This window comes from Sus scrofa, chromosome 6, assembly GCF_054392235.1.
Source record: "Sus scrofa isolate SSC_HxYL_T2T_F1_AM1 chromosome 6, Sscrofa_HxYL_maternal_Yorkshire_Landrace_v2.0, whole genome shotgun sequence".
Lineage (NCBI taxonomy): Eukaryota > Metazoa > Chordata > Mammalia > Artiodactyla > Suidae > Sus > Sus scrofa.
In genome coordinates this window covers 106,040,741-106,063,119 of record NC_139388.1, presented here as the reverse complement: position 1 = coordinate 106,063,119, position 22,379 = coordinate 106,040,741, and the positions used below count along the sequence as shown (strand labels likewise).

Genomic DNA, 22,379 nt, shown 5'->3' with positions numbered 1-22,379 from the left:
GCCACAGGTGATGGGGAAATGACACTGCTGTCATAATAATTACTTAGATACATTCAATTTCAGAAAAGTGAATTTGCTGCTAAAGATATTTTCTAATTTCTGGGAAGGACGACCTAACAATAAATAGAAGCAGAAACTTTCTCATTCTCCTTCCTACTCTCTCTATCCAGGGGCCCTCCCCTGCCCTCCCAAACCCCTGAATCCAGCCATTCTTCCAGAAACAAATGCCTTTCCTGTGACTTCCCACAAGCTGCTGTCTCCTTCTGAATGAGCAACCACGGCACAACAGAGAAGCCTCTTCAGTGATGCGGGACCTGTCCACAATGGACCAACCCTGGCCACAGCCAGAGGGAGGCCAGGTAGATCCTCTGCCCCCACCAGCTTACTCTCAAAGGCTTCTTCCTGGCTCCCTCCTATCTCCCTAAGTGTGGAAAGACAAGTCTGTCTGTCTCATATCTTATCGGAAACGCAAACAAGGGCTCTTGATGCAAAATATCTCTTACAGACGTTCGAAAATATCCCTGCCATCCTTAGTTTACTTGTCAAGACACTTAAGTATTTAGTGCCTCAGTTTCCACATCTGTCAAATGAGACAACTGAACATGGTCACATCTAAAGAACTTATTTCCTCCCGTTACTTTTTCCCACTGCTAATAGACATGCCACTATATTTGAAGCTGTTTCTTGCTCTAAGTAGCAAGACAGCAGCTATACCCGTGGTTGCCACGTCATTTACAGTAATTTCTTGGCTTAGATAGGTGCTAAGTATCTCAAAACCAAATATGTCAGACAGTCACATCATTTCCATTCCTAATTCAAATTTTAAAAATATCACAAGTACTAGTGTAATACTTTGAACAAATGCTGTGAACCTGTATGAAATAATTATTCAAAATAAAAATTCATAGTAAAACTACCATTTTGTTTCCATCTTCAAGAGACACGAAATGTTGAATAATTTGAAGAGGGAAACATTACAAGTCCTAATCTATCTTATAAACCAAGTGCGGTATCCGAGCTTCCTATAAGGTTTACTTTGTACAATCACCAGCTTACACATTCTGTTGAATAAAAGACCCATCAATCTGGCATGTCCTCAGTTACCGAATGCATGTGTAAACACCACGTCCAAACACAAAGCCAGATTGGGACCCACATAAAACTAGTACATTTTCGTTTCTCTCTTACATTTTAGATTTTCATGCCAATCTTGAAGGTAAATATGATATTCTCTTTTTTACACTTGTACTGGAAAGAGTCAAGTCTACAGAAAAAAAAGTGGATGGGGAGGGAGAGGTGGTGGCATTGTGTAATTCAGAGCCTATAGCTGAATTCTACCTTGGGGGGGAATTAATTTTAATAAGCAATTCAATGCTCCCAACCCTCACTGGGTACTAAATATAAGTCAAGCACTGCTTGTGGATGAGAAGCAGAGATGAATATGTCGTAACTCCCACCCCACTTTTAAGGCGCTTGTAGTCTGTGGCTGAAATAGACTCTTTCCAGAATTCATTTTTTCCATCTTCCTTTTAGTAATTAAACTTTCAGTTTCAGCCAGTACTCCTCCACCCAGCTTGCGACCACTATGAATTGTGGCCTCGTGATTAAGTCTGGACCAATGAGACAATGGAGAACATGCATTCAATGTTTAGATCTTCTTCAAGAGGTGAAAGCCACTTGCCCTAGATTTCTCATTCCCATTGGCTGGAAAATATTCACTGATGTAGTCACCACAGACCCAGTCACGGAAGCCCCGAGCTGACCTGTCTGGTTTGGAGTCTCAGTGTATCAGCCTACACCTAACACCTAACCTAATGCACATCCTATAGATTAAAATTCCACCCCAACAGTCATGCTCACGTGGTTCCCATCTCACTAAAACAAAGGAGCCTTCCCTTGATCTCACATCCTCTGTCAACTACCGTATTTCTCTGCTTTCTACTTAAGACTTCTCAAAACTTTTGTTGACTCTTATTGTCAACACTTTCCTCACTTCCTCTTCCTCTGCAACCTCTCCAGCCTGACTCCACGGGGATGGCTCATGTGGCCAGGGCAGTGGACTATGCACTCTGGTCTGTTCTGGCCCCATCTGACCCCTCAGCAGCCCCAGCTCAGGTGATGAGACTTCCCTTGTCACAGGCTTCCTTCCCTCTCTTGGGATTCAGAGCACCACACCCTCCTGCTTTTGTCCTCTCTCTCTGGCTATTCCTTTCTCATTCACTTTTACACATTACTCCTTATCTAAGCCCCTAAATGTAGGAATGTCCCAGAAAACTCAGTTCTAGGCCCTCTTCTATTTTTTTTTTTTCCAGCACTCTAAACACTTCTTATGAGTCAACAGCGCATATGTTCAAATCTCCAGTCCAAACCTCTGTTCTCAGCTTTAAAACTAGTATCCAGCTGCCCACCTGCTACTGCTCACTGATAGTGAACAGGTACCTGTGGATTTTTCTCTCCCCTCCCGCATCTTTCCTGCCTCAATAGGGGGCAATACCATTCCTTCCAGCCAGAATTTCAGAGGTCATCCCCGACATTTTCCTTTCCCTTGCTTTCCTTATTAAAATACTACAGAAAGTTTTTCAAAATAATTTTGCAAATATATATAAAATACTTATGCTAAAAATATCTTTCCAAAATGTATGTCGAATTGGTCCCCAGCCACTATGCATGCTGTCATTTCTTTCCTGAACTCCTTCAACCACTTCCTTTTTACTGCTTCTATTTTCAGCCACATCTATTCCGTCTGAGCTTCATAAAACATACATCCAGTCACCTCACTCACTGTGGGAAACTCCTTAATAGCTTCCCAATGTGCTTGAAGTAAAATCTGAACTCTCAATTCCCATGGCCTTTAAGGACAAGATGAGGCCTCAGCACCCTATGGGCACCACTTGGGGGCATGACCTAGCCGTCCATCCCACTGTGATCCAGCCACCTGGTCTCCTTCCGGTGTCTAAACCACATCAAGGGTTTTTTTTCCCTGCCTCAAAGTTTTTTTTAGACACACTGCTCTGTTTACAGAGAACATTTTTTCCTCTGCTCGTCACGTGGCTGATTCCCCATTCATCAAGTGTTGGCTGAGAGAGGCTCTCCCTTTTCGCATAGTTATTCTAATTGTGCCTTATTGTTTATTCCCTACAATTCATCAAATTTTGTTATTATTCAATTATCCGCCAACCTCCTTCCCACACACTCAAGGGTGGTGATCATGTTTGTTTATACCCAAATATACTCAGTACCAACACAGAACCTAAAACATCGTTGGTATTTCAATAATAATGTGATCGATGGCTAAATAAAATTAACTTCATTTATTATATAACCATGCATTTCAAAGTGTAGTGACTCTTTCTTACACTCTTTAACCACTGAAAGATCTCTCTTAAGTGGGTGGATAAAGAGTAGATATTTCCATGTTTTATAAAAATGGAACTCAGTTACAACTATAAAACCAAAATCTCCTCTCAAGGTAAGACGCTATTGTTCTGTTCAGTTTAATGCTTTTATCAGTAGCTGTACAGGTTTTCCAAAAACACACAAAAAAAGTGTTTATTGGAGTTCCCATCATGGCGCAGTGTTTAACGAATCCGACTAGGAACCATGAGGTTGCAGGTTTGATCCCTGACCTTGCTCAGTGGGTTGACGGTCCGGCGTTGCCGTGAGCTGTGGTGTAGGTTGCAGACGCTGCTCGGATCTTGCATTGCTGTGGCTCTGGCGTAGGCTGGTAGCTACAGCTCTGATTAGACCCCTAGCCTGGGAACCTCCATATGCCGCAGGAGCGGCCCAAGAAATGGGGAAAAGACAAAAAAAAAAAAAAAAAAAGTGTTTATTTAGGTGGTTTAAAGAATCTCTATACGAGACTAACCAAAAAGCCATTAGATCATGAATTTACAAAGTAAAACACAAATGAATACTAGAAAAAGCATATTTTAAAAAGACGCTTAATTTTTCCTAGACAGGGAAGTTCTTGTACATAAACCATATTACTGAAAAAAAATTGGGATACCTTCAATATCTTCTATGAGTATCATATTTAGGATTCTCTGTTATTATGTGTGTTTCAGCAAATAATAGCTATAACTTAGTAATTCAATGTCAAAACTGTTACGGAAGCCAAAAACCAGAAACATATCTCAAAATATAAATGTTTCACTTTCAAATCATGTATAATCTTTGTAGATATAATACACGAAAATAACCAGTAGCAGATAACTTACCATATCTAATTGTGGATGGCTACCTTAATTTTTTTTAGTTTCCTACTTCCTCTTCCAAAAAACAAAGGGTTCAGACAAGAAACTGGTGACAGACTAAGTGAGAGGGCCATGGGGACGGGACAGTGAAAAGCAGGAAGTGGTATCTTCTTTCAGTTTAAGCCCACAAGCCTGCCACTTCTTTCACCATCTTCTCCCAACTTCCTTACCACTTTTTAAACCTAAGGACTTTTAACCTAAATGTAGTTGTGGTATATACATCTCCTATCAAGCAGTATTAGTACAGGATTCTTTCTAAACGTGACATTAGCCCCCAGATTCACTATCCATGAAAGAGATGGGCAAAATTAGTAAATGCATATCCCAATTTAGAGTTCCGTTGTTATTCTAGTCATGAAACCATTCAGTACCTGGCTTCTGTCTTTAATACCAAGATTTGTCCCTAAGGCAGAGAACCAGCTCTACAAAAGCTGAATAAAAATGCAAAATGGACAGAGTCTGGTAACCACCTATTAATTGTTCAAATGGTGAAATAACCTACCATTATTTTCTACCTTATGAATGCACCATATAATGCCTTACCTTTCATATAACACATAAATCACAGAACCTCAAACCTCAAAGAAAATTCTATGCCCTTGTCAAATATTTTCTAGGTTTATCATTTTTCCTGGCACTTTATGCATCATACAATGAATAAAAATCACTGTTTTTTGAATTAATTTTAATAAAATAAAATCTCCATTGCTGTTCAGAGATAGTAAAGTAATAAACCTTAAAAAGGTAAAGCTTTTTAATTCTGGAATCTCACTGGAATCAATATTTAATTACAAATATCTGAAAGGGCCTAAGTTTACATTATACCTATGAGTAAAGAGTACCAAGGGCCTCAATCAGTAAATTTGATTTGAAAACTTTACCAGTCTTCTTCCTGCTCACGTGCCAACATAAGCAAGCAATAAACTGATTTTTAAATGGTAAACATAAAATCATAAGAATCTAAACATGGTCCTTCTTACGTTAACTCTCTTTTCGTAATACTACAGTATACACTTCCAATCTTCTACCCAAATACCAAAACATTTTTGAAAATTAGATTTTCAGGATATTTACATTGCTTTGGCTCTTCTTTTTCTTATTCTCGATCCCTGCCTTCTTGGATGAACTTTGCCCCTTCAAACGGCACGTTTTCCATTCCAACTCACTAAACATTACTGTTTCCCAATGCGCCCTTCTCTTCTGATAGATGCACTGTGGACTAACTGTAATTGCCAAATACTTTGCAATTCCAAACAGATGCTTAGGCTTAGCTTTGACTTAAACTGTGCCCTTTCCTTATACTAAATTTACCTTGCTGTGTTTTGCTTAATAAGCTTAAAAAGATTTGGAATCCCAGAGACTCCAAATCTTAAAAATGCTGGGGTAAAGGACACTCATTACATGTGCTGGGATGATGGCAAGAGTCGTCTTTACCTTTTCAAGTAACTGCAATTGTATTTCATTATGCCTCCCTCAGGGATGTATTTATTAGGTGACTGCTAAAGAAATGGCAATCAGCTTCAAAGGAGGCAGCACACAGGTGCAGAGAAATCGGTCTCAATTCCCAATTCATTTCACCTATAAAAATGGCCACTGTCATGCATTTCAGGCTTTGTTCCTTTTCAGCTCTAATTTTGAACTCCATAGAAGGGAAACAGTCAGTTTATCCTTCTCTTTTCCACTTTAAGAAGCAGCATCTCTAAAATCTTGTGACCGATCAGCTCAGGTAGCTTCTGCATTCAAACTCACCTACCTACCTACCTACCAAACTCTTCTGCAGAGAAGAAAGCTCAGTGATACTTGATTAAAAGACACAAACTGAAGAGTTTAGGGCAGGAGAAGGCTTAACATAATAAATCTCTGTTCTTTATGTGTAAAACAGGATTCCTATGGAATAACAAAGCCCTTCATAAAGAAAAACCCTTCACACCATTTACCTGCCTACAGAGTTGTAGGACTAACAGGCAATTAAAAAAAAAGCACCATTTTTCCTTTTATATTCAAATATAAATTTACAGAATAGGGTCTAGTAGACCTATATATACACTTAGCGTAAGTATTTGTGACTACTGAATACTAGCCACTGGTCCACTAAAACCATCAACTTTGAGCAAATAAAAAAGACAGTAATATCCCCTGACCCTTCTACTGAATTCTTCCTATTTGCATTAAAAAAAAGAGAAAAAGCCCCAGTACCGTCCATTACACACACACACACACACACACACACACACCCCTGCTCTCAGCTGGCCCTGCATCCTACCCTTCTAACCACCCCATCACCCTTGCTACCCCCAGGGCGGCCCCACCTCTACCATCCCTTACATCCCATCCTCTCCGTGTCACCATGTCCTCCCTCTCACTCACCCTTGAGCGCACCCGTTACTCTAGCAAATCTTACTGAGGTTACCCACGGACCTCCCAGGGAGCCCATAAATCCATGTGACATCCCTTCTCATCTTTGCCTTCCATGTTTCTGAGACACTCCCGATTTTCCCCCTACCTCTGGCCTCGTTCCCATTTGTCCCTTGGCACCCGTTTTCTCACGCACTGTTTCTAAACTGCAGTTCTTCCGCATCAGAGCTCCTCCACTTGGTTTCCAACACAATGACACAGCCACAGCTCAGGTTCCTCATTGTCACCTCTGAGCTTCAGAGCCGCACATGCAACTCCACTTCCCACCTGGCTTCTCCATCCAAACCAGCGACCCCACCCCCGGCCTCTGAGTCCCAGAAACTGCTCCATTCCCATCTTTCCCCTTCTAGGAGGTGGGCTCCATCTGCCAGCTGCTCAGGCTAGGGATCAGGACCTTCCTCTCTCCTCACTCCTAACTTAATCCACTGTACACCTGTCGATGTCACCTCCAGCTGTATTCAAAGGAGACTGGAGAAAGTTCTAGACAGAGGTGACCAATTACAAAAGGAGAAGAGCGTGGAGACTCAGGGCACATTCCTGGTGAGGGCACATGGTCAGCAGTGGCTGGAACACCAGGGGTGTGCGGGGAGTGACGAGAGGTGATGAGACCTGCCAGGCAGAAGCCAGGCCCTGCAAGGCTAGCTGCTCTTCCCTAAAGAGACTGCAACTCCTTACACAGAGACCATTCTGGCCGTCACCAGGGTGACTGATATCAGTTCAGATTTAGACCAAAGCAACAGACCAGGGAGGCCCTGGTGGAAGAGCGGTGGACAAGCCCCTGCCTCAAAGCATAAAAGAGTCAAGTTCAGGACTGATTATTATAAAGTATCTTAGAAAGCATGAGAATAAGGAGTTGAAACTCTAAATGTTTGCGACCAGTGGCAGAAACAAATCTGACCTTTTTTTTTTTTTTTTTTTTTTTTAAATAAGCTTTTGGGCCATACTAAGTTCAAATCTTATAAGCCAATATCCCAACTCCTATGAAGCTGCCTAAGTTCATAGAAGCAGAAAGCTGGAATTTTGATGACAACGCAATGATTCAAAATTATTTTCAAGGTGACCAGGTAAACCTGCAAGGGGTAACCAAGATCCATCAGTCTGGAAACAGAGATTCCATAACAGCCCTCTGGCAGCTATAATTCAGTGTTTAGAATTTTTAAAACAAAACAAGATCCCTCCCCTCTCCCAAAAATAAGGCCACGGCCCCCGGCTTCAAGGAACATGCAAAGCTGACAGGTTACCTTGAGGAGCAAACCTACACAGCAGCCAGGGAGCAAGAAAAAAGCCCAGAGGAGAGGCCTTCAACAAGCCTGCGGAGCCAGGGCTCCCGGCAAATCATCCTGTGTTAGACAATAATTACCAACCTTCAGCTTTAGAGGTTGATGAAAAATCAGAGGCTACTTCAGGAAGACAAAAGGGAAACTGAAGGTAAATAAAAGCCCAGGAGAGGCACAGGATGGGGCAGGAGCCTGAGGGGGCAGAGGTGCAGGAACCAGCCTCAACGCTGCCGCCGCTGTGCGCTCTGTGACCACAATAGAATCTGGCATCCCTTTCTGTTCGAAGTATTTGAAATCCTAGGATTCCAGAGACCTGGAGACACTGTTGTATTCATGGCACGAAATCTAAGAACACCATGTCTTTTAAGACAGGGGAGGCAGACACTAATTCAGCTTCCTGAGCACCCCAGGGGATTACAGCTCCGAGAAGAGCCCTCACCAGCATCCGTGACAAAGCAGCCCCCACCACTGCACTGCCAGCTGGGGGCTTCTTCAACTGTTTAAGTCTATTAGTTTTCTTTCTTTTAGGGCCACAACTGTGACATATGGAAGTTTCCAGGTTAGGGGTCGAATCAGAGCTGCAGTCACTGGCCTACACCACAGCCACAGCAACACCAGATCTGAGCCGCATCTGGAAGCTACACCACGCTGGATCCCCGACCCACTGAATGAGGCCAGGATTGAACCTGCATCCTTACAGAGACAACATCGTCCCGTCCTTAACCCACTAAGCTACATGGGAACTCCTAAAGTTTAATTTACTGAAGCCACACTTTACCCAGATAATCTGCAAAGCTGAGGGAAACACTCTTAGTTTCCTTAACACACCTGAGAAACCTAAATTTTCAGTAAGCTTTTTGAGTTCTACGTGTGAGCAGAAAAATTAACAAAGAGTTTAGGAAATAAGATAGATGTGGTGATTATATAAAGGGCCCACCTATCAACATGTATCCATATTTCCAAATCCAATGGATGCCAAGCACCAGAATACAAAATTCCATATACCTTTGAAATGCCAGAGGATTTGGTTGCTTCCATGAGCCCCCTAAATAGGTTTCAATAAAACCAAGGAAGCAGCTGCTCCCCTTGTGGAGGAAGGGCACTTGTGTCAATAAAGGTCTTCGGCAGAGTTCAGTGCCCACGCTAAGAGGTAAGGCAGGGTTCCTGAGGGAACAAAGCCCCTCGTAAGTTCAGTCCAGGGAGAGAGTGGCAGAAGAACCCAAGCACGTTCTGTTCTCGTATGTGCGCATCATGACCATTTTGCTAAAAGCACAGAAAGGAGTTCCCAAACTCGGATTCCTGAAATCCAGACACGGGGGAAGGGTCCAAGACTTTGTTTTGTTGTTTCAGAGGAAAATGGACCTCCAGCCATGGCATGGCTGCACACTAACCACGTCTCTGCTTCTGGCTGGAAATGTATTAGTTAAGTTAGAAAGGCTGGTTGCCCCATGTCTTCATTTGTTATGACATTCCTAAATCAACTACAATTAAAAAATACAACCAGTGAATAAAACAAAAAGCAGACTCACAGATATAGGAAACAGACTCATGGTTACCAGTGGGAAGCAGGTACGGGCACAAACGGGCAGAGGATTAAGAGGTACAAACTATTCGGTACAAAATAAGCTACAAGGCTATATTGGATAACATGGGGCATATAACCAGTATTTTATAACTATAAATGGAATATCACCTTTAAAAATGATGAATCACTGTATTACACACCTGTAACTTACATAATATTGTACATCAGCTACACTTCAAAAAATTTTTTTAAAAATCTGAAAAAAAAATAAAGACATTCCTTCAACAGACATGCATTGAATAGCTGTCCTGAGGCCTGGATGCAGCAGATAAAGAACAACAGGCCTCTGCTCTAGTGGAACCTACCTCCTCACAGAAGAAGGAAAGAAGAAATGATGGCAGCTACAGGTGGAGGTCATTAGAGGATGGAACCTAAAGTGGGTGGGTGGCTGCTGACACTGGGGGGTAAGGGAGGGCTTCTCCAGGGAGGGGACGTTCCCATAGCAGGTCCGAGGGCTGGGAAACCACCTCCCAGGAAGATCAGTGCCCAGGCCCAAAGGATGAGATGAGCTTGGTGTGGTCCGGGAATGCCACGAAGGTAAAGGGGTGGGACCCAGGAGGTGCAGGGGAGAATGTCCACTACGAAGCAGAACTGGGTCTTGGTAAGCCAGTGTATGCAGCTGGGCTGTACTTTAAATACAACAGAGCATTTTAAGGGGAAGAATGAGAGGGTCTTATTGATGCTCTGAAGAGACCACTCTAGTTTGGGAGTTTTGAACCAGGGTGGGAGCAGGGCAGGAGGAGAGGAAAGAGGGGCAGGGGTGATTTCCATGCATCGGAAGCTCTGATCCAAGCCCTGCGCAGACAGGGAGGTACACTAGCTGGGAGGCACAATCTCATAAACACAGGGATCCGGGGGTGAAAAGATGACAAATCATGATTCTCCACTAGGCAGGGAGCACCCCCCCTGCCCTCCAAGGTCAAGCTTCAATCCTTCTTCTTGTGGGCGGTGCTGCTCATCTCTGATGAGGGGCATCTTCAGGGAACCATATGTCACCAGCAATCCTGTCTAAATAGTCAGGTGAGAAGCAGCGCCTGGCTGTGTTTATCATGAATGGCTTCTTCTGGTCTGACAGCTCCAGCCTTTCCAGAAAAGCAGACAGAAGAACATGAAAAGAGGTGGCCTCTGGGGTGTAGCTTGTGTTTCTAGACTTCATCATAGTACCGGGCTGATGGCTTAAGGGCGTCTGCAACTCCACACTCTATTCACACGTCACCTGGCAAAGCATTTGCATCTCCACAAGACTGTAACATGATTGTCACCCAGACACTGTCACGATCAGGAACTCAAATAGGTGCCGGGAGTCTACCCAGGAACTCACCTGGTGCTATTAAAGGCTTTCGCTTAGATGACAAAGCTGTCCACCCATGAATCGTATCTTAACCAGGCTGAACATAGAACCATCTCACAAAGCATAGGGCAGTGTCTCTGGCAACGTATTTACATGTTTGCACTTGGGCAATTTGTTTGAATGCATTATTCAGAGCACAGCAGAAGTACGTCTGAGAGCTGTTCCTGGGATAGGAAAGTGCCACACACATCTATTTCTCTTCAGGAGTAGCAGATGTAAATACTTGAATTCCATTTTCCGATAGCTCTGTTTACAGTTGTCTCCTAGTGCTGCTTATCATTGAAACAGTGTTCAGAACTGACTCTGACCTCAGGGTCCTCAGGCCAAGGCGCCCCCACAGTACCCTCGAGGTTTTAGGCAAAAACGTAAAAGGGAAATTTTAGAGCACCAAAGAAATACACAGAATGAGCAAAATGTCCAGCCCTTATGTCAAACTGAATCGTGGAAAAGTCGAGGAGAATTAGCTAACCACAGCAACGGGTCTCCCCATTTGCTCTGAAGCATAAATCCCTCTAAGGAAGAAACTGTCCCTAGGTTCTCCGTGTATAGATGGCAATTCAAACACAGCATATTTGCTTCTGAACTAACCTCTGTGCAGATATTACAAAACGCTGCCTTATGGCTTCTTCAAAGGAAAGTTTAATTTGTAAAATTCACTGGAGCCTCATGAGTGTGACAGTTGGAATAATTTCTCATCAACCCTGCGTGCTTTCCTTCACAGTGGTTTTTAATGAAGAGGATGTAGTGGTTGAGAAAGTAAAGGAAGCTGTTCACAGGGACCCAAGCTGCATGGTGCTAAGCCCTCCCTCCCACTCTTCCCTGACCCCCATGTGGTGGGTGTCACCCCACAAGACACATGGGGACAGGGAGGTCGGTGCATACTTGCCTGAGGTCATAAAACAGTAAGCACAGGGCCAACCATTAAATCTGAGGTTCCACCTCCACTAACTGAGCGCTTTCTTCCACACACATTCTGCACCTCGATACAGAAATAAAACCTACCCTGAACCTCCTGGTCCTATTTCAGAACTGGACCGCTTCTCCAAGTCACTGTCTTACCTAATCGTCTCTAACTTCCCAATGCTGACAGGCTACCTTACTCTTCCTCAACGTTAAGTCAAACATTAGTAAATTTAAACTTCTATATTTTGTTTCACAGACCCTACTACGTATCTTTATGTACTTATCTTTACACCTACTTTATCTTTTTATAGACACACATAAAACATCACAATGACCAGTTTCTCATCTAGTGCAAGCCCTTAGAATTCTATGCCAGGTGGCCCCTTATTTCTGGAAAGCAAACCAAATGGTCCCTGTTGCTTCCAGAGAAAATATGAATGGTACTGACTCTGCTTCCAGAGTCCCAACAATTTATAACTTTCCACGGATGGTGGGTGGCTGCAAGCCTTAAGTGGAGCCTAAATTTTAATCAGCTCCCAATTTGAAAGTGTTGTTACCGGACAGCCTCAGACTGGCAAGGCACCAGCAACAGACGTTTCAACTTATGACTGTCCAACTCCCCTCTCTGAAATTTTCAAAGGATTCAATGGCTAACATCAAAAGAGGAAAGAAAAGGAGACAGCACAAGTCCTCTGTTATCACTGGCCAGTTCTATCTCTGGGCAGAACTTATTAGTAAAAAGCTATTTTGGGCAGCTGACTGAAGGGGCATATTTCTCTGCTGCCCAGCATCTGACTGTGCATCTGTGAGGATGAGGTGTGGCCCACAGAGTGAGGACGTTAAAACAGAGTCAGACTCTGTTCCACTAGCCGCCACGACCGTGCGCTGCCTTGGTTCTTTCTGAAACGGGTCTCTCTCCCCATGGAACCAGTCATTTCTTGAAAGGTTTTGAATATGCAAACATTTAATTAGTCACCTTTAAAAATTTTTTTAATTTTTTAAAATTTGAAGTCTAGTGGGTTTACACTGTCCTGTTTGTTTCAGGCGTGCAGCAAAATGAGTCCAATATAGATATTCTTTTTTAGACTCATTGCCCTTATAGATTATTATAAGATACTGAGTATAGTTCCCTGTGCTGTACAGCAGGTCAGACCTGTTCATGTCACACCAGGGGAAACGCTGTGGCTAAAACTTCCGACCCTTGCACCTCGGCGAGGGGCAACATTCCCTCTGTTACCTGGGGGTACCTGGCAGAGAAGACAGGTTCAGCCTTCCCTCAGGCTTCTAGCAACACTTCAGGTTTTTCCACTACCTCAGGGATGAGGACAGCTGGGGCAGCAATGACTGTCCCAAACGAGAGCAGAGCCTGTGCCCTGAGACCTTGGAAAATGCTCACGAACAGATGCTGAAAAAACGAGTGAGCAGTGTGTGTGTTGGAGCCTTGTGAACACAAGAAGTGTACGGCTGGTCTCACTCCATCCGAGTGCCCTGCACACGCCTCTCAGAGGAGCTGCAGAACAGGGACCAGGCGGATCCACTTCATCTAATGACACCTTTCTCAAGGCTTTTATCTTTGGGCTTATTTCTAAGCACAGGCTTCATGTAGGCAACACAAATGAGTCCCCAGAAGGACACGTGTGTGGAAGAGAAGGAAAACGGGAAAGTAGGCCTAACCAGGACCTGGGATGGTGAGCTGCCTATATTTCCATCTTGCCTTTTATTATTATTATTATTATTCTTTTTAGGGCTGCATCTGCAGCATATGCAAGTTCCTGGGCTAGGGGTCAAATCAGAGTTGCAGCTGCAGGCCTAAAGCACAGCCACAGAATGCCAGATCCTTAACCCACTGAGTGAGGCCAGGGATCAAACCGACATCCTTACAGACACTACCGTCGGGTTCTTAACCCACTGAGCCACAATGGTGGCTCTCTCTATGTTGCCTTTTAAAGGCGTACAGGCGGTTGTGCTTTGAGAGTCACATGGCAGGCAGGAATACCGTTTGATTAAGTCAATTAAGACATATGGATAAAAAAAGCACTTCTACTGATAAGAAAAGGAAATCAAATATAAGAGGAAATTCTGGACATTCTTTTACTGTTTCCATTTAATACTTAGAAAATCATGCGAAGTAGCCATTACTGGAGGCCTCATAGTCACTGAGTCTCATGTAACAGGTTTCACTTTGTGGAAATTGTGTTTTTTACACATTGAAGGCTTGCAGTGACCCTGTATTGAGCAAATCTGTCAGACCCATTTTTTCCAACAGCATTTGCTCACTTGGAGTCCATGTCACATTTTGGTGATTCTAGCAACACTTCAGGTTTTTCCATCGTTCTTCTATTTGTTAGGGCAATGTGTGATCAATGATCTTTAGTGTCACTCTTATGACTTGCTGAAGGCTCAGATGATGGTTAGCATTTTTTAATAGCAAAATGTTTTTTAATTAAGTTGTGCACATTGCTTTTTTTGCCTTTTCTAGGGCCACTCCCACAGCATATGGAGGTCCCCAGGCTAGGGGTCTAATTGGAACTGTATCCGCCAGCCTACGCCAGAGCCACAGCAACGTGGGATCCGAGCGGCGTCTATGAGCTACACCACAGCTCACAGCAACGCCAGATCCATAACCCACTGAGCAAGGCCAGGGATGGAACCCATAGCCTCATGGTTCCTAGTCGGATTCGTTAACCACTGAGCTACGACGGGAACCCCGAGTTGTGCACATTGCTTTTTAAAGGCATAGTGCTATGGCACACTTAATAGGCTACAGTATAGTAGAAACATAACTTTTACAGGCACTGGGAAACCAAAAAACTCGCGTGGTGCTCTTTACTGGGGAGGGCTAGTACCGAACCAGCAATATCTCCGACGAGCCTGGGTAAGAATGAATGAAACAAATCAGCCTCATTAAACATAACGCAGTCTACAAATAACATCCTGGGAACTGAGCTCCAACTGAAGCCACTCCTAAACCTCTGATGCTCTGTGGTTAGTCACTGCAATGAACAGAAACGAATACAAGTTAAGAGCTCTCACCTCTTCCCCACACAGAAAATGCTAAACTGCCTCAGTTTCCCTTTTTAATTCTGACGTTTTCTGGAACATTTACACATTCCAAGGCCAGACTCCTAGAAGTCAGTTTCCCCCCCCAGTTCCCCATCATGAGTCTCTGCCACCCTGCAATTAATTAAGCGCTCACAACGGTTACAGGAGAGGAAACGGGAGCTCCTATGACTTTGGGGGGGGGTCCTTCTGCACTTCGGGGGTTTTAACATGCTGTTGAGTTTTTTCATCCTTCCATACAAATGTGAGGCCAACTATTTAATGATTCTGTTTTTAGCGTACACGTCAGCTTTTATCTCCATGCTGGTAGTTATGGGTGGAGACAACAAAGACTGTTCTTCAAAGATTTTCCAGGCACACAGACAAGCCGCTGGAGACCAGGCCCTCCTCCAGTTCTCTGAAGGGGTTGATAAGAGGATTCTTTACTCCAGGGCTGTTCCCTGGGTGCCGGCAGCACAGACAGGGTTCCCCATTCACACCTCAAATCCTTTGTAATTAAGGCTTGGGACACTGGCTCAGCCACATCTTCTTCCCTCCAGGCCGCCAGGTGACTCAGCAGATAAAAACGAAGCCGGGCTGCGGGGGTGGGGGGAGCTGAATTTCTCACACAATGTACTAAACATGCCTGAATGCCTACAGGTGTGATGGTCCATTTATATTCTCTTCTTCTAACTGGGAACTAAGCCCATAACCAAGCTCTTTCAGTTTGTAAATCCACACATTTCCAGTTCAGTGGGGATTACCTTAGAACCCGTACAGACAAAAATAAATGTGAGGAAAGACAGAAAGGCAGAAATTTGGTTCATCTTTAAAACTTTTTCCTTGGTTCTTTATGGTCTAGGTTTTTAGAGAAGGTTTAATCACAGCAAAACCTGCCTCACTTCAGACACTGATACTTTTTTAATTACCGCCCTTTTCACAATGAAATTGCTTTTGAATCCTTCGACTTGTCTGTTTGAAATGAAAGCAACATAGGTCTCTCTAGTCGGTGGCTTTATGGGGAGTTAAAGAAGCCACACTAATTCCTAACTTTAAAACTCAAATAGGCAAGGAAGGAGGTGTTTTCTCCCTCAGAGTAGACTTGGCCAGGGTCAAGGTTGTGAAGGTGAAAAAAGTCTCAAAATGGATACAAGAGCAAAGTGGCCCCCCCAAAAAGAGAAAATGACGTTGGTTCTAAAACAGTTACCAGGAAACTTCACTGGAAAGAGTCAGGCAGGTGTGATAGAAAGGGAGCTTTCCGGCCTCCCACTGAGATTCCTGACCTAGAGTGGGAAAAATGAAGGGATGGAGGAAGACAGATGAAACTGTTCTCTGAGGGCGGGGAGGTAAGGCTTTCTGATGTAAAGGGGAGGCTCTCAAAAGAACCCAGACATCTGGGGGGGGGGGGGTGGAGCCAATTACCAGCCCTGGAGAGGCGGTTTTCAGCATCCAGACACACCAAGAGAAGACACTGAAATGACAAACCCAAATGTTAAAGGAGATCATTTCTAGATGGTTGACTCTCCGCCTTTTTCAGATTTTGTGCAAAAGTGTTATTTTTATAACCAGAACATAACAAAGCACCAAAATTGCCTGCTTCTTAAAGATCTGTTTATCATGTCTTTAAAATGTTCCTTTAGGAGTTTCTGTGATGGCTCAGCACGTTAAGGACCCAACACTGTCTCCCTGAGGATGCAGGTTCGATCCCTGGCGGTGCTCACTGGGTTAAGGGTCTGGTTTTGTTGTGAGCTGTGGTGTAGGTCACAGATGTGGCTCAGATCCCAAGTTTCTTCAGCTATGGCTGTGGCTGTGGCCAGCAGCTGCAGCTCCAATTCAACCCCTAGCCTGGGAACTTCCATACGCCATAGGTGTGGCCCTAAAAAGAAAAAAAATTATTTTAGCTAGATGACTATCCTAATACAAGTTAGTTTTTTGTTAAGGGGGGGTGTTCGTTCTGGCATAATTTGTTTAACACTTCTGAAAATATGCCTATCTATCTTCCAATATGACTGTGCCGCCATTCAGTGAATAGAGCAACCAGTGAAGGTTTCTTCAGGTTGGTGTAGGATGGTACACAGACCACCTGGATCAGAATCACCTGGGCCTCTGGTACATTTCCAGAGTCCTCAGAATTAAGCGCAGGTGCAGAGCACCTGCCTCTCAAAGATTCCTGGGCTCTACCCCCCCCCCCCAACCAACTCAACCAGAATCCCCCGTGGCAGGTCTTAAACCTGGTTAATTTTTAAAAGCTACCCTTGGGATTCTAAAATGCAGACTGAATTGAGGATCGTGAAATAGCATTTCTGAGCTTTTAAAAAGCACCCAGGTGACTCTTACACTGTAGTTTGCTGATCAATGGCCCATCAGGAAATTTGCAGCCCCTCAAGTTACTGAGTGACTGCATCTGGAGACAGAAATGACAAGCAGATCGCAACGGGTCACTGGCTCTGGTCAAGGTCATCCATTTCTGCTTGCTTTGCTGACTGCCACAGAATCAGTGAGCAAACACTGTGTTTTGCGTTTCATGTATGGATATGCTATTGCGGTTTTGCTGGTTTATGCAAAAAGTATATACAGATCACATGTTTCTGAGTGTTAAGGTTTTCACTTTGATAACACACAACACTCATTCCAACTCCATTTCACAAGAGTCACGTTCCTCTGTCTCAGTCATGCTCAGTCGTCTTCCCAACAGAACATCAAGCAAGAACAGGTGCAGAGAGTCTTATCCCCTGTACTAATGGTGATTATTCCTGAAATGAGGTGGAGAATGTCTTACTTCCTTAACACTGAGTAAATCTTACTTCCTCTTCTTTCCCAAAGAAGCACCTCCCTTCAACTGCAAGGGGCTCCCAATAAGCAGAGGACAAGTGGAGCAGACAGGAGAGGGAGGAGGGAAAACCCTGCAAATGACAGTTAAAGGCTGCCTGCAGTTTTTGCCTTTATGAAATCTGGACACCTACCAGCCCTTGGCCTGTGCTTTCAATTCAATTCCACAAAAATCACTGAGCAGGGAACCGTTGAGTCAGGGTTTTGGTCGCCTAACAGAAAAGGGAACAGATCCATTCAAATCTTATCTTTCTAAAAAGGCTCTTGTGACCAAAAACCTCTTATTTACCCAATCCTGAATGTCAAGAAAACCAGACAGGGGCTGGGATTCTAGCTCTCACCTGCTAATTCTGTGTGCTGGGGTTCTTCATCTTTAAATGAGCTCCTGTCTACCCTAAAAGGTTACCATGAGGATGAGAGATGATGTATACGACACACCCCGTGTGCAGCAGAGGCTCAATACAGTAGAGTTATTTGTACTGTTGTTGTTTTTCTTATTAAGCTCTCAGAATGTTCTTAAGAAATTACACAGTGTGGACAATTCTTTAGTAGAACAGGAGGTGGGACAAAAGTCCAGATGTAAAAGAAGCTCTGATTTACTACGGGAGAAAGACACATCCAGGGCCTGGACCAGAAAAAGCATGGTCACTGTCACCTCCTGTGCTGACACTTCAGAAAGGTGGCATAATCAAGGCTGTTTCCTCAGCTGGTATGGATTCCTTCAAGGCCCCTCTGGACCAGGGCTGAGAGACGGTACTGCAAGACTCAGCCTCCTCTCAAGGCCACCTCTGAGGGTGGCCTTGAATCATGGAGCCTGCAGGGCAGTCTGGACACCAGGACTGAAGGAGGCCAGGCCACTGCACAACTTGAGTGTGGATGGGATTAAAAGTACAGTTAGCTTTGAACAACTCAGGGATGGGGAGGCACCACCCTTCAACCTCCACACCGTTGAAAATCTGAGTATAAGCACAGTCAGCCCTCCACACACCCGGTGCCTTGTGTGCATCCGTGGTCTTGCATCCACGGATTCAGCCAACCTCAATGGAAAGAGCAGTCGGTATTGTTGAGCGAGACCTGCATGTAAGGGGACCCTCGCATTTCCAACCCCTGTTGTTCAAGGGTGAGCAGTACTTTAGATGAATCCTGACCCAGGTTCACAGAGAATGCAGCTGCCCTGCAGCCACCTAAAGACACACCCCGTTCTGCATCAAATCAGAGAGGTGAGAGTGTATGTGACACCTGGAAAGGGGCTGTGAAGAATGGCCATCCACCCTACATCCTGATCTTCCCTGCCACATGGAGTCACTCCTGGTCCAAACTCAGGAGACCACGGAGCCACCAAAGGACATGCAGAACATCCGCGTGAGATGCAAGAGGCGCAGCTCTACGACCCGCCAGCGCGCATTCTTGGCATCAGCAGTTTGCTATGAGCTTCCTCTCTTTCAAGGGGAATTGACAATAAAAGGCAAAAAGGACATTATTATTGAAGATACTTTGAGAGACATTAATAAGTACAATTAATCACTTCTGCCTGTTGGGATGAGTCACTGATCTCCAACAAAGTGTTCAAACCTAACAGATTATGTCAAATTTTAGCTTTGTTGCTTAGATATTGTATTTTAGCTTTAGCTTTGTCCAGCTCTGTGAACTGGAACAAGTTACTCAAACTCTCTAAGCATCCATCTCTCTCCATTGTGAAATGTAGATAAAATACCTCTTATGATTGCTGGGTATTAAGTAAACTAATGCATACAGAGCAGCACTAACATAGTTCAACACACATAGGAAGCATCCAATAAATGGGCCAGTGGCACAGTTCCTGCTATTGCTATCTCCTGGCTAGAATTTATTTCAATACCAAGTGAGGGAAAGATCTGAATAATTTTTTTAAAAACCCACAGATGGTCTGGGCAGAGTTCCTTAAAACTTAGGAAATATTACCTCCTCCTTTAGAGCTTTACAGGATGGCCAGGTCTAATATATTCATAATTAATAAACTAAATTAAGGGACAGGTTCAACTCTCTGCTTGCGACTCTGTCAGAAAAATCACAGGCGCATCTATCATCCCTGTGCACCTGTCACTTCCAGTAACGAGCTCACAGGAACCACACTGAAAGCCTGAGCCGGGGGAGATAATTATCTACCCAGGACTCTCAGGAGGAAGATAAGGAAAAAGAGTTCAAGCAAAGGTTGCAAGGGATAGCGATGCCCTTAGTTCACCAGGAAGACGAGGAAAATAAACGTTCTGGGGATCAAGGAGCCATAACTATGAAATCATAATTACTACAGCCTCATCCCTCTCTGGTTCTAAAAATATTTTGTCTTCTTCATTTAGCTTCCAAAAGGCATGAACAAACAAACAAAAACAAAAACCACACTCCACTTTCCAAGCTATGTTCTCCCCTGGTGATGGGGAGAAAGAGAACCATTAACTACAGGATGTTTTTTATTCACATTGTCCACAACGGAAGAAGACACACCTCCGCTAGAATGCCTTCTGTTTATTCTGAAATTTTCGCACTGTTTTCTGTCTCTGTCTTTCTCTTTGCTCCGTCTACTCCCTCATCCCCCATCACTGTGTATCTACTGCTTCTGGGTAATCACAGTTAATAACAATCACTGCTGTTTGATGTGTCCATTTCCTAAGTGGGATGGCAACACACAGACCAGTGAAGCGGAGATCACACATAAAAACCACACTGCGCTCAATCATGAGAACAAAGATGATATTTATCCTAACCAATGCCATCGGTCCTGGAGGGCTGAGCAGTCGCCTATGGAAGGGTCACGAAGACCAACCTAGAAGCAGCCAGATTTCAGAGTCCACTCAGGCACACACAACTGAACGGGAAAAAAAAGGGGCCGTGTTCCTAATCAGAGACCAGTGGTGCTGGGAAACTCTTCACAAATAGGCAAGCTGTTTTGCACCTGCTTGAGAGGATGACTGAACCCCGAGGGGAGCAAAACACCCAGGGGACCCCTGAGGAGGCTGTTCCAGAGGCAGAGGGGGCTTGGGTCCTCACCTGGCCCAACCCCCACTCCTGACCTTCCACCTAAGCATTCACTGCCTCGGAGGGAGGACTGGGTCCCGGAGGACCAGAGCAGCGTGTCCACCCCTGGGGACACTTGGTCACTGGGTCCAGCAGAGTCCGGGCTGCTGCAGGACGGCAGAAGAGAGTGAAGTGTGGCAGGAAGAAGGGGACGCATGAGGGAGTGGAGACCTCGGTCTTGCTAGTTGATGGTTTGCTGCTGTGGAATCCCACTGAACTGAAAGGAATCGAAGGCCATCGGCAAGTGCAGAGGGGAGGCCCCCAACCCAACCCGCTCATGCGGGAGGCACGGGCTCCCACAGAGCAACCGTGGAATCCGCCTCAGGCATACTGGAGGCAGTCCGCTTAACATTAGTATTGGAATATAACTTAATAAGGCAAAAAGGCTCAAAACGGACTTAAACAACTGCAAACACATTACAGGCATGGCAGTAAATATAAAAACGAAGACAGTATTTTTAGTAAAATTTAACCATGGAATCGCTTCTTCTCCAGGGTACTTCGGGCAAAATGCTACTAATGGAATTTGTGTGCTTTTGCTGTTGCTCCGCTTTGTTTCAGAGTTTTATAAGACAATTATTCAAATCATTCTCTTTATAAGTCATCCTTCATTCAGAACTATTCAGTCATTCAATCTATCATTAACATGTACATACTATATACTGAGTCCTGAAAATACGAGAGACTTCATATTTCATTTTTGATTTGGTCTACTTTTGTTTTTTTTTTTTACTATAGTATAGTTGATTTACAATATTGTGTTAGTTTCAGGTATATAGCACAGTGATTCAATTATGTATATATTTTCAGACGCTTTCCCCTTATTATAAGATATTGAGTATAGTTCCCAGTGCTGTAAGTCCTTGCTGTTTATCTGTTTTACATATATAGTAGTGTGCATATGTTAATCCCAACCTGTTAATTTATGTTCTCCCCACTTTCCCCCTTCGGTAACCATAAATTTGTTTTCTACGTCTGTGAGTCTCTTTCTATTCTTTTTCTTTTTAGAGCTGTACGTGCAGAATGTGGAAGTTCCCTGGGTAGGAGTTGAATCAAAGCTGTAGCTGAGGCCACAGCTTGTGGCAACGCCAGAACTTTAACCCACTGGGATCAAACCCACATCCTCACAGACACTATGATAGGTCTGCTGAGCCACAATGGAAACAACTCTGTTTTTTAAGTTCATTTTTATCCTTTTTTTAAAAATTCATATATAAGCTATATCATATGATTTTTGTCTTTTTTTCTATATGACTTATGTAATAATCTCTAGGCCCATCCATACTGCTCTAAATGGCATTATTTCCATTCTTCCTTATGGCTGAGAAACAGTCCAATACGTATACACACCACATCTTCTTTTTTTTTTTTTTTTTTGTTTTTTTTAGGGCACCACCCATGGCATATGGAGGTTCCCAGGGTAAGGGTCTGCCAGCCACAGCAACGTGGGATCCGAGTCAGGTCTGCAACCTACACCACAGCTCACGGCAACGCCAGATCCTTAACTCACTAAGCAAGGCCAGGGATCGAACCCATAACCTCACGGCTCCTGGTCAGATTCGTTGACCACTGAGCCAGGACGGGAACTCCTACACCACATCTTCTTTATTCATTCATCAATGGACAATGAGGTTGTTTTCATGTCTTGGCTATTGCAAATAGTGCTGCTATTAACA

At 44.1% G+C, this 22,379-nt stretch overlaps 1 protein-coding gene across 50 annotated transcripts in view; it reads right to left on the bottom strand.

The window, feature by feature from the left end:
* Window positions 1-22,379, bottom strand: part of EPB41L3 (erythrocyte membrane protein band 4.1 like 3) — a 191,296-nt gene that overhangs the window by 100,534 nt on the left and 68,383 nt on the right. The gene's annotated exons all lie outside the window — the stretch shown is intronic.